We start from the raw sequence: 14,372 nt of genomic DNA on the forward strand, positions 1-14,372 counted from the left end.
AAAAAATAAAACCCATTCATGCATGTTCATTCATGACATTTGTTCTAGATTCAGAGCTCTTTTTGATGAATTTCAAGGCTGAATTGAATCTTGCCTCCTCTTAGAAATTTGTAGAGCTCCTTTCTATCTTTCCAACGAATCACAAATCAATCAATTTTAACATCTATACATTCAGTTATGCTGAAGAAGCAAACAATGGTTAAAATATTAACAATGCTGAAAATTCCTCAATTAAAAGGTATTATTCAAAAAAATAACTTAGATCATGTCTAATTGATAAAAATTGTTCAACCAACTGATTTAAGCTTGAAAACAACTCAAAAATACCAAAAATATTAAGAATAAAAGTGACAATTTATGCACATATCAAAACGTTATATCATCTCCAAATAAACCCACAATTTTACCTATAACCATAAAAGAAACAAGAGTATACTTTTTTCTTTTTTATTATATATATTTATTTATTTAAAAAATAATTTTTATAAATTACATCCAATTAAATAATAAAATCTATTTTTTTTTCTTCATTACAAGTATCCCGAGCCCACTGAGCTAAAACTAAATCTTGCTCACATTGGGTCGATCCAAGAAGATTGCTCCCAGTGAGTATTTGCTTTATCCATGAGGATTAAATCATCGACCTTACCTAAAGGAGAAAGGTGTTGAACTACTCATCCAAACACTTGTTGATATGAAATGTAATTTTTGAATTGGCTACGTGAAACACCCTTAATTTTTATTTTCGAAACTTTTGAATTTTTATTAAATCAAAAATCTAAATTTTTGACTGTCTGGACTGCAAATACTGTTTAATTCTAATTCGAGCCCAAGTTTACAGAGTTGGGCTCAAGCCCAAATCATATTATTAAATATTTGCCGAGTGGAGAATCTTTAGAAATTTTTAAGAGTAACTATGGAGCACTAATTATTAATTTATTAAAAATGTATATGTATATATGTGTGATTACTATATAAATTAATTATTCTAAAAATCTATTATTGTTATTATTATTATTATTTAGTAAATTGAGGAAATGTTCTAGAACCTAACTAAAAGAATCAAAATAAATCAAATCGGATTAGAAAACCTGCAAACCGAGCCACAAATCGAGCCAAATCATTGAATCAGACCAAACCAGTTCGAATCGAATCGGAATGATCTAGAAACCGACATAATTTCTTTTTCTTCCTCTCTTCTTCTTCTTTCTTCGTTCAGCGGGAGCGGCAGCACTGGCCCTCCTCCCTCAGCCGTTTTCGGCCACCATCCGATGCAAGGGAGGTGGCGATCGGCTTCCCTAGAGTCACCGGTTCGTTTCCCAGCCTTCCCTCGCCCCGATTGGACCTTCAGCGACGCAATTGAAGCTGTCTCCACTAACCGCACCTGCTCTTCGATTTTCCGGTGAAGTCTAGCTATTCCAGCGATGAGAGACTTTAAGGAGAGTCTCAGACGACTCCATTCCTCCACGCGATCACTTTCCTTCAAACAAATCCGGTGATGGAGCATGTAGGAAGAAACCGCAAGAGCGGCGGTGAAAGGGGTGAATGTCGGGCTCATTTCAGGCACCTAGAAAATCGATCTCGCAAAACGAATGCCAAAAATGGACTCCTGGGGAAGAATTGAGCCAGATGGCGTGGAGAGCGTTCGGTTCAGAGCAGCCACGACTTTCCGGCCATTGTGCACGGCGGCTGGTGGCGGCGGTCTGATGACTGGCCGGTGACACCCCGGCGAGGACCCGAGAGACAGAATTCTCTTCTCTCCGCGCTGATCATGGAATCGTCACCCGATTCTCAATTGGTACGCTCTAAGACTAAATTCTCAATTATTGTATATAAGGAATTAATTAATTAATTAATTTAATTGAATAATAAAGTAAATTAAATAGAATTTGAATGAATAATCAATCAAATATAATTTTGCTAAGAATCAGTCGGTATAATGTAAATGCAAATTAGTTCTGCATATTGTTATATATATTTCATGAACATTAGTTACAACTAGAAGGCTCGGTATTAAGATAAGAATTCCTAGCTAATATTTACGTAAGCTAATTTAGGAATTTTAATAAATATTGGTAGGGGAGAGTTATAATTTAAGGCTTAGACAAATAAATAGTTTTAAGCAATTAATAATATCATTGAATCATGCTTGGAGGTTAATATAGTTTGTTAAAGAGTTAATTTGGAACTATTAAGTGTATATATGTGAGTTTGGTGGATGATACATATAGTTTGAAGTAGATGGGTTGGTTGAATTGATTGCTCGACGGATGGGCTTTGATATTATATTGTTGAATGGTGGTTTAGCCAAATTTTAGGGGAGGTGCTGCTGAAATTTCGATAGAACATAGACCAGTTTTAATTAATAACATAATTAATAAGTTTATTTAGATTAATTCTATAACTTAATACATAATAAATAGAGTGCTCTAATTATTTATTTATTATCATTATTATTCATTTAATTATTCAATTATTCATTTATTTTCATTGTTATTGTTTATTATTATCGTTTATTTTATCATTGTTGTTTATTTTTAATAGTATTTATTTAATTATTTAATTGCATTTGAGAATGGATGTCTAATTGTGCATTGCATTACGATGTTCAACTGATCAATATGTCTGCATCTAATTTCAATGTTTGATTAATTGTGTTGTGATAATGCTATGCTTTGTTTGTGTGGAGTTGAGATGAAGTGGGTCACCATGGGTTTGTGAGACCGTTACCGTTAGCCGGGTAAATGGGAGATCGGCGCCCCCGTGTGCACCTATCGTTATCGTTACCATTAACCACAGGATGGCCGCTTGTTGTTGCGCACCTAATAATCTAGATTTGACTGCAGCCCGCAGGGTGGCCTCCTGTTGTGTGCGCTTGATGATCTAGATTGGATGGAGACCACTGAGTTGCCTCCTGTTGGTATATATATATATATATATAGAGAGAGAGAGAGAGAGAGAGACTGGAAAAACAATGAGAGGGCTGGTCAAGTGAGGATTAGACCGGTCAGCCATGTATAGGGGATTGGCTCCCAGGTGCACACGTTATGAGAGGATGGGCCATGTGGGAGGATGGCTCATCGGGGGATTCGGTGACGCCACTGACCAATTTCCACGTGATGTGATTATGTGAAGATGTTAATAATTGTGAGTGCTGGTAATATGCCATTTGTGTGACTGGCTGCGTGAGCATATAACTAGTCGGATGACTAGATTGATATATTTATACATTTGTGTTAATGCGTGTGTTGTGCAATAAGTATTACTTCTTAAAACGCTCACATATCTTGTTTAATTTTTCAGGAAGTAAGTTTCTCTTTAATTCGGTTAAGTTATGTTCCTTTGCCGCAGGGCTAGAAGAAAATTTTCCGAATTTCATAATTATTTTACTATGTAATTACATATATAAAAAGCTATGTATAGCAAATAGTTAGTGACTCCGCAGTTGTAGAATTTGTGTACAATTAGTTGTGTATTAACATAGACGATATAATTATGTGAGCTCATATTAAAAATGTGATGTATTGTTAATTAAGCCCGAACTATGAAATATTGTATCTGATAAATTTGGGCCGAGATTTAATAAAATCTTGAGGTTTATTTTCCTATAAATATGGGCTGAATGTTTAAAATTATATTGAGATAGTAAATTTTTAGTGTTCAAGCTTATTACGGGCCTTGGGAGCCTTAAGTTTACCTGGGCCCTAGTGCCGGTCCGGCCCATAGAATCGGGTCGTGACACTACGACTGAAGTTATTTTAGAATATTCTATATTTCATTGAAGGCAATATCAGAAATCTTATTATTCTCACATCCACATATAGTATAGAAGATAGATTATAGATTATAGATTATAGATATTATATACACACTAATGTGACCATAATTTATAATAAAATGATAATATGATATAATTTCTAATTTGAGTTATAGAAATAATTTCTAATTTAGATATTAATAAAAATAAAGTATTATCTTGTAAATTTAAATAGCCTTATTCAGGAAATATACAACAAGAATTCTTTTATAAGAAGAATGACAGGAATATAATAGGAATTACACAACATTATTATGTATAACTAATCAATAAATGAAATGTTTCTTCTCCTATAACGTGAAAATCATTAAAATTTGAAAATTTTGATAGTTTATGCACGTCCATATTACTATTTCAATTATCCATCAAAATATTAAATATTAAATTGATAATGATTTTTTGAAGAAAATTAAAGATTAATATTTTAAATATATAAAGCTCCTCTAATACTATTATTAGAAAATTATTTTTATTCTTTTATTAGTTCAATCAATAAAATATAGGATTTGATACTTAACCCAAGAATAAGAAAATTTATATAAATTTATATTTTATGACTTTTTTTTTTTGTCTAAATTGACTCAAATTAAAACTTCAAAGATAAAAAACTAATACAAGCTAATTTTAATTTTAGTATATAAATTGTCCATTTTCATTTGAAAAATATTATATATCTAATAGATTAATATTAAAAGACTCTTTTTCATATATTCACATTAAAAAACTTTAGTTGATATATTAAATTGATAAAATATTAGTTTTTGAGTTGTAAAATTATACTGAGTAAATTAATTAAAAATAATACATACAACTCTAATTTTGACCGTTATTATATATTTAGATGTACATATCTAGCATAGATGTAAAAAAAAAAAAAAATTCTTATTGCCAATAGTATTTCATGCAATTAGTTTAACTACTTATGAATATAAATTATCTTTGGTAATTATTTATGATGAAACTAATTGCATTAATAATTATTTATATTGATTGTTATTATTATTTTTTAAAATTATTATAGGTTGACATTAAATTTATATTGTTAAAATACTTATAATGAAGTTGCGTAAACTAAGACAAAACCAAACCTATATGGATTTCCAACATTATTTGGTTTAAAAAATATTTGTATTTGTGTGGTAATAAATATTTTGATGAAACTCTACTAGACGTAGCATTATCAAACTATAAAAATACTATTATAGTTTCTTATACAATTACATGCACATGATAATGTCATTATAATATGTAACACCCTCCGCCCAGTCCCGTGAGACCCGACGGCGGATGCCACATTCGGTGCCAGAGATACCGTCTTAACTTAACATATAAATCAAAAAATTAGATTATGAATTAGAAGTAATTGAGTATTCACAAGTTTAGCGAGTAATATTTTTTTTATTTTTTTATAGATCATCATTTCATTTCGTTTTCATCTCTTTCTTTTTTTTTTAAAATATATTTGGAAAACTCGTACAAAATACTGTAAAAATTTCCCTTTAAAACTGAGCTCGAACATGTGAATATAAAACACTCCTAATTAAACTCCAAACTCCCAACATCTCTAAATAATCATCATAACACAACAACACTTCTACATTTTCATAACTATATAAATCCTCAATAGCATTAATTTGAATATTCATCAATTACATTCATTATTATATCGTCTTAATAAACTAATCAAACCAACTATCTTAAAAAATTTTTTATATTAAATCACTTAATAAATCTTATGTTTATCCTCAAATATATATACACCAATATAATTGATAATTACATGCTTAAGTTAGAATTCAAATAACATAATCTCCGAAAATGTATTAATTATATATGCCATAATTCTTAATTACATAAATCTCAATCGACTACTACCACAATAGTCGCTTCTGCTCTGATGCTACTCTTCTAGTTTTCATGCAGCAACCACGGTCTTTAACCTGCGCGTGATAAAATCAACGCGCTGAGTATAAAACTCAATGGTGCTCATAATTTATATACTTACCTAAGTTGCGAGGGCAACTTACTTAAAATACAAATTTCATAAAATTATTTACAATCATAGAATCATTAAATTTCAACATACATTTACATTTATAGCAAAAAAAAAATCAAATAAACTCATATTTAATAACATAAATACTTAGTTCCTTATACCATAAATCCTTTACATAAACATTTAATCACCATAAATACTTTAGTTCTTTACATAGAGATATCAAATAAACTTATAATTGATAACACAAATAATACAATTCTTTCAAATCATAAATTCATTACTTGAACATTTATTATATCAATACACATACTATTTATTTTAAAACCATGTACCGAAATATATTAGAGCCCAAATCATGCATCAAATTTATACCAAGTATATTAGAGCCCAAAATCATTGTTTTCATTCTTAATTGATTACACTTCTCATAAAACCTGTTTTATTCTTTAGTCTTCTTGAAATCATAATATAAGCTTACTTTAAAACTTAAGTAATTCAAGAACACTTTATACGTAAACATAATTACTTAACATAGGAAATTTCTCATAAATTCATTTTTTTTTTTAAAAAACTTTTTTAAAGTCATAATGAAATTTATCATAAGTCATTTCCTATCATATAAAATCATACTTTCCTTATTCGACATTCAAAGCACATACACTTTAAGTACCTTTTTTTTTTTTTTTATAAACTCTAAACATATGAAAGTTATCAAAATAATCCTACTTATATCATATATATAGCATATCATAAAAAGAAATTAAGTAAGCCTTACCACCTTAGGGTGGTTCGGCCTCTTAATGAAAACCAAAGGGAGGAATTTCCTCCTTCAATCAAGTATGCTAACATCACTCTTATGCACCAATGTATCCATGTAAATATATCCATAACAACACTTTTCAAACTTATGTCTTATTTTTGTCAAATAAATCCTAAAATATACAAATAATCAAGAGAACCTCATCACACACGATTCTTACATACATTTATCCAAATAAACCTATGATTCAAGGCATAGGAATTTCCAACATTAAAATAACTTTGACATTTGCTAGGTTTTTAAGACATAACTTGAATTATAGATCTCCAAATTGAATGAAATTAGATTCATTAGAAAGATAAGACAAAATTCTACAAATTTTATGAAGGGACCATAGCTCAAATCAATTTGTAAGATAGTAAACAAAAGCTAGGAACACAAACTAACAGTCCAAATCCGATTCAGCAGAACCAAGTCCAATGTTTCTTTAATTCCTACTTATACAAACACTCAAATTAAACCAATCCAAAACCAAGGAAGTCTTAAGATATATGATAACAACTTTAATGAAAAACTTAGAACATAATCTTGCCATTATAATGGTCAAAATGGGCACTCAATTCAGAGATGCATGTGGCCCGATATAACAGAGTCAGTTTGAGTGTTTTAGCCATAAGTTGAGCTATATCTATCCAAATTGGACATAAAAGGATGGATTGGAAAGCTAAGAAGTAGACCTACAACTTTTAAGAAGGACTCAGACACAAATAGAGAATAGAAAGGATCGAAAAATTGTCCTTAATATCATCCAATAACACATTTTTCCCAAATTCAGCTTACTTTAACCATAAAAAGAACATGAAAGACAAAGATATAAGGTAGAGATTTCTACCATATACTAAATACTCATCAAACATTACCCAAGAGCATGTTATTACAACCAAAGTTCAACAAATCAATCATTTCATACAAAATCCCAAAAAATACACATGATAGCATATATGCACAAAATCAAAAATTAAAGTAAGGTAAGTGTGTTTATGAACACTAACCTAACCTTAAAAACAAGCTTGGATTAAAGTTTCCTAAGAATTAACTTTGCCTTACACCTTGGTAGAAGCTTTCCCCAACCTTTGGCACAAGTAGAGAATCTCCAATTTTCTTGAAATAATTCACCAAAAACCACTTTTCAACCTTAATTTTCTAGGATTTATTACTTAAATCAAGTTGGATGGAAAAAATTTGGTGGATTTAGCTAAGTAGGAAGTGGAGAAAAACAAAGAGAAGGAGGAGAGGATGTTCACGTTTAAGAGAAGAAGAAGAAAAAAAAAAAGTGGTTGCTCAATTATTGGAGTTGACCTTATAAAGTGATCAAAGAGGTCTTTTCCCACAATTGGATGGCTAAGATTAAGTCAATAGTAATCTCATCTAATGGCTAAAAATATTCTCCAATTAAATTCCTTCAAAATATTATTTTTCTCCACAAAATTCTCAAATTTACTCCATAAAAATAATTCCTCAAATTTTCTTAATTAATATAACACCATAATTCACTATTTACTAATTATCTACATTCTCCAAAAATATTCATTACTTACTTCTACCCATAAAAATCATGTATGCATACTCCAAAAATATTAAATAAAATATAAAACATAGATAATAATTTTTCCGGACCAAAATAGTATCGATTTTCGGACCGGTAATACTATTCACAAACCGGTGGTACTATTTATAGACCGATAAATCACTATCCATCAATAGTTAATTATACTCAATATCTTCCTTGGGTCTAAATAAATTATTATCTCACTCTCTGCACCAACATTCATGACCCGATAAAATAATACCATTTAAGATTCGAAAATTTTTGGGGCGTTACATAATATTTATAATGATGTCTATAAGTTGAACATGTACGAAGTAAATAAATGTGAAGTTTTACCATACATAAACATTTATGATTAGATGTCATATTCTATATTATTATGACACAATTTTAAATTACATTTATAAATATACAATTTATGATAATTAACCGTGCAACGTGCCAGGTTATGTGCTAGTAAGATCTAAACAAATCTTTTAAATTCTTTTATAGAAACTTGTTTAGGAATTTTTTTTTAATTTTCCAATGCTAATTCTAATTCATTAGCTAATAAATGGACAATAAAATTCAGGATTAAGAAAAACAAATTTTCAAAAAAAAAAAAAAAAAAAAGTGGAGGACCCATTGTTAATTTATAATTTATAATTAACTTTTGCTATGTTAATTTATAATTTTGAAATCTAAAAAATATGACATGAAGTGAATTCCAAACAATTATGTTTATTAGCTAATTTACCAAAAATTATGAAGCGAAGCCTTAAACAATTATGTTTATTACAGTATGAAGTGCGTGCCTAGAAAATAATTTTATTCTATAAATTATTTAATTTTAATATTAAAATTCCTAATTTGATTTAAATATTCTTGATTGATTTCCTTAATAAGTTTCTGTTTTATTTTTAGCCAATAATAATTATAAAATTATTAATAAAATTCTTAAAAGAATTATTTTAGGATTTAGATTTAATATAATGTTTGTTCATAGCCGTGGATTTAATGTTATTCTGGTGGAGTGTGGTAACATGATTATTGTTAAGATGATTAATGATGTTTTATCGCTTTCTTTATTTGTAGTGTAGCTTGTGCAGTCTATCCAATCTTATTTTCCACTCTTTTGAGGAAATCACCATTTGTCATGCCTTTAGAGAATCCAATTTTAGTGGAGATTGGCTTGCAAGTCAAGTTTTGCTAAGGCTGAAATGAAGAGAAGGTTTGAAGGCGTTCTCTTTGTTCAGCGTTCTCTTTTTCTTCTTAATCTAATAATCTAATCTAATTCAACTAAAACTAAAAAACAAACAGAGTTTGAGCCGCAGCTAACTATTAGTTGAACACTGTCTAAATAACTCTGCAATTTTACTGGTTCTTTTATTGAAACCATACTCACAGTTTATTCCACCACCATTTTTATTTTCTTTATTTATTTGTTTATTTTCTTTCTTTCTATTTTCTATTTTGATAGACATATTCATATTCGTATTAAATTTTGTCATTTTTGTTTTGCAGATTTTGATTTGCAGAACAATTTCTTCTTGAAGTCGCAATCACTTCAACTGGAATTAGGAAAGATAAACTGTTTTTGGCAGTTGTAAGCAGTCAGTTGAAAAACAAGAATATTACAGTTGATGTAAAAGCGGACACAAACTCCAATGTAAGTTGTAAAAGCTTCAATGGATACTTATACTCTAATTCTTTTTCTTCGATTTCTCATATTTAATTTTGCTAATGGACTGTGTTATACGAGTTTGTGGATTGCTGCTGCCATTGTTAATTTGTTATCTATTAAAACTTGTATCCTCTTCTGTTTCATATTCTAAGGTATAGGAAATTATTTTAATCATCTAATGTAATATTAGCTTTTTGATATATTTTTTCCTTCTTTGTTTATGATTCTCTCTTTCTATCTTTAATTGCACAATAATTTTTTATTTGATTTTTCATTGACACGATTGCTAAACGAAAAAGATAGAAAAAAAAAAAAAATGAAACTTAGGTCTCTCCATCCAAACCTAAAATACTTCGTTCGTAATGATTTGATAATTTCTAAGTATTTGAATTTGATTTGTATTCTAAAATTTTTCAATTTTAACCTCTCAAGTAATTTCGTTGCATATTGATTATAATGATTAAAAATATTTATATAATAATTATAATTATTCTTGAGCTTCTTTCTATAAATAATCACCCAAAAGACCAAGAAAGTTTAGTTATATGGGTAGCAACTCAGGTCTGTCAGTATTGAATTTACGTAATTAATAAAGTTTTTATCCAAAGCAAAACCAGTTCCAAATGAGGAAAATTTTTCTGGAATTGCTAGACCCGAGCTTGGGTAATAAATGTTTAGCTGCTATTTGGTGTAAAATTCTGAAACTTCAAATGTGATCATTAATGTTTTTAATATAGATTCCTATATGTTACTTTATATTGTTTGGGACATTATAGCCAAAGCGTTTCAAATTTAGGTAGCCAACAGTGATTTTTTTTATACTCCAAATACTATATGTAAGATCTAAACATCTTCATATTCAAACTATAATCAATAGACACTTTTCTTTTTAGATCAACAAGATGAGCATGCTAATAGATCTAAGTATGGAACGGGTATTTTTAATATCCATATAGCAGCCAAGAAAAAAAGTATAATGTAATGATATTTAAGAAAAAAATATATAATAGGTTTTTGATCAATTTGTTGAATTTAAATCTATAATTAATGTGAATTTTGCTATATGTATATATATACTAATTAAATTGATATTTTATTTTGCAGCATGGTGTTGAGATCGTATGATAATTTTATGTTGGCATTTAAATATTTTTTATGTTGTCTTAAATATTTGTATTTTATTTGATTTCGTAATTTAAGTGGATCATATACAGGTCAATACGACCTACTTAACCTGTTTATGATATTAAGCTGGTTACATGAGTTGTATATGGATCAACACGATCCACTTAATCTGTTTAAATATTTATAATATATTTTACGATAATTTTATTATCCAACTTTATTATTTTTGAATAATGTTATAAAAGATTATTTAATTGTTTACTATTGTTTCGCGCATTGTTCGGGTTCTAACACTAGTTGTATATATAATCAATTCTCATATATATCTAAATCTATAATATATATAAATTTGAAAAAAAAAGGAGAATAATGAATTTTTCAAAATTATCCTTAGTAATAATAGATATATTCAAAATTATCCTTAGTGATATTAGAGAGATGCAGGAATAATAAATTTTTTTATTATCTGGTTGTTTTCCTATAATTTGATTAATATATTTTTTAAAATTAATGTTTTAATTAGACATATAAATTTATTTAGGACTTCAAATAATATCTATATAACAATTAATATGTTGTCATCTTATTAATCTCAGTCTCAATATAAATTCATGCTTTAACAACATTATAAAATACAGACAATATAAGAGAAAAATTATAACAAATATACTTAATATTATAACAAAAATAAACAAGTATAAATGAGCAAGTAACGAACAATGGTAACATGTAACGCACATATTTATAGGAAAATAAACCTCAAGATTTTTTTTTAAATCTCGGCCCAAATTTATCAGCTAAAACATTCCACAGTTTGGGCCCAATTAACAATACATCACATTTTTAATATGGGCTCATATAATTATACTGTCTATGTTAATACACGACTAATTATACACAAATTCTACAACTGCGGAGTCTCTTACTATTTGGTATACATAACTTTTTATACATATAACTACATAGTAAAATAATTATGAAACTGAGAAAATTTTCTTCTAGTCCTGCGGCAAAGGAACATAACTTCACCGAATTAAAGAGAAACTTGCTTCCTGAAAAATTAAACAAGATATGTGAGCCTTCTAAGAAGTAATACTTATTGCACAACACACGCATTCACACGAATGTATAAATATATCAATCTAGTCATCCGACTAGTTATATGCTCACACAGCCAGTCACACAAATGGCATATTACCAGCTGATAAGTGCATTATCAAGTGCTTTAATTGTCTATATTCGTATGCATTTTTGGGTTATTTATGTGCTTAATTCACTTTGTTAGACAATTTTTACCAATTAGACATTATTTTAGTTGCATTTGGAGTAATATGATTAAATTGGTAAAATTTCAGCATTTTTTTTATCTTGACCCTTATTCGGTTTTTCAGGGATATCTGGAGTTGTAGACCTTCAAATTGGATTCTGTTTGATGCGCTGGAAAGATGAAATAAAGTTCTACAATTGTCAAAAGGAATCAGAAGCTAATTCAGGCTCAATATTGATCAAATTCAGCTCTGAAGTTTGAAGCTATGTGCTGTATAACTGAGCACAACCTGTTCTGTCGTGGACTTCATATCTGGAGTTCCAAGTGTCCAAACTAACTCAGCCCAGGCCCATTGAATTCTTAGAAGACAGCCCTACAGTTGTTGTGAAGAAAACTACTTGAAGTGAGGTCGTTTTGATTGTCAAAAACGCCATAAAAGATCCCGTTTTGAGCAGAAACAGGGGCTTCAACCTGATCTGGTTTTTAGGTCGTATCTGCGGCTGTGAGTATGCGTTTTGGGCGAGCTTTAGTTCGTTAGAAAGGTGAGAAGGAGATCTGCAAATTTGTTGAAGAAGTCAGAATCAGATTCGAAGAGGAAGATGCTGAAAAACAGGGGAGAAATCAGAACAACAAGTATTTTCTATTTACTGCTTTTGAATTTTCCCAATTGATTAGGGATTCTTTTTCCTTTTGGAGGTGTTACAGCAGCTAGGAGGCACGTTTTTCTTCTCTTAGTTCATCTATTAATCTAGGTTTTTGTTCTTTAGTCTTTGTTTTGGTGATTGGAAGCCATGATTATGAGTAGCTAATTTTTTTACACCAATTCAAGGGATTTATCATCCTTGCACTTTTGTGAGACTTGGGTTTTAAATGAGTAGTTTCTTCTTGAATATCTGTTGTTTCTTGTTCTTATTGAGTTGATTCTATTGAATTTTCTGCTAAAAAGGCCTATTAGTGAATTGTTTGGTAGGATTAAGTGCTATTTCAGATTTCATAATCCGTAATTGTTATGAAAGTTTGAATGTTAGTAGCAATTAGATATTATTGATTATATTTCAGGTTTTCAGTAATAATCTATAGAGACAATAGGGTTGAATTAAATGGTTTATGCTTTATAAATTGTTGTTCAAGTTTAACTACTTCCTGATTCTTAATGCTTTTATTAAATTGAGAGGGATTGCTTAATACCCGATCGTTTAATAATTAGAGTTAATGAGGGTGCTGGGCTCAAGTTAACGAAATAGGGGAGTTTTGGGAATTTATCATGCTTTTTGATAAATTTCAATTAAGTATTCAAAGAGTAATTAAATCATAAGTTGTCTGTGATCAATTGTGCATTGGATTAGAAATCACCTTGAATTGGTTTTTCATCAATTTGCATTACTACTTTAGTTTAATTAATTAATTTTCTTTTTGAACTGTTAAGTTGAATTTTTCACAAACAAACCCCCCTTTTTTTTTAAACACAAAAATTAAGATTTCAGTCTCTAAGGTTCGACCTGAATTCACCACTTCTACAGTTAAATTCAGTAATTTAAATTTGGTGGAACCGACAAACATCAAATTTTTGGCGCCGTTGCCGGGGACTGAAAGATTATTATATTTTGTGTTTTTATTTTGTTAAAATAGTTTTCTTACCTTTGTGTAGTGTTGTGGTTTCAGGTTTGTGGTAAAATTTCTAGAATTGAAGGAGAATTGAAGCCATTTGGTTTATGACAAGAAGTTCTCAATCTGGTGAAATTATTTTTGATCCTGAAGTAGAAAAAACAGCTAAACGTTTGAGAAAATTAGCTAAAAAAGCTAAACAAGCTAATTTGAGTCAAGCCCCATCTGAACGGACGATTACTGATAATTCAAACAATTCTCCGAGGGAATCAATTTCAGATTCAGAATCTGAAATTGTTACCATGGCTGCCAGAACCTTGAAAGAATTGGCTACACCTGACCTAAATCAGCAACCTTTGTGCATTCAATTTCCTACTTTAGATGTTGCTTTTGAATTAAAATCTGGTCTAATCCATTTATTGCCTAAATTTCATGGACTTTCAGGTGAGGATCCGCATAAACATTTGAAGGAGTTCCATGTGGTGTGTTCTAGCATGAAGCCTCAAGGAGTTTCAGAAGAGCAAATT

This window comes from Jatropha curcas, chromosome 7, assembly GCF_041381405.1.
Source record: "Jatropha curcas cultivar XTBG-Jc1 chromosome 7, XTBG_Jcur_1.0, whole genome shotgun sequence".
In the NCBI taxonomy this organism is placed as follows: domain Eukaryota; kingdom Viridiplantae; phylum Streptophyta; class Magnoliopsida; order Malpighiales; family Euphorbiaceae; genus Jatropha; species Jatropha curcas.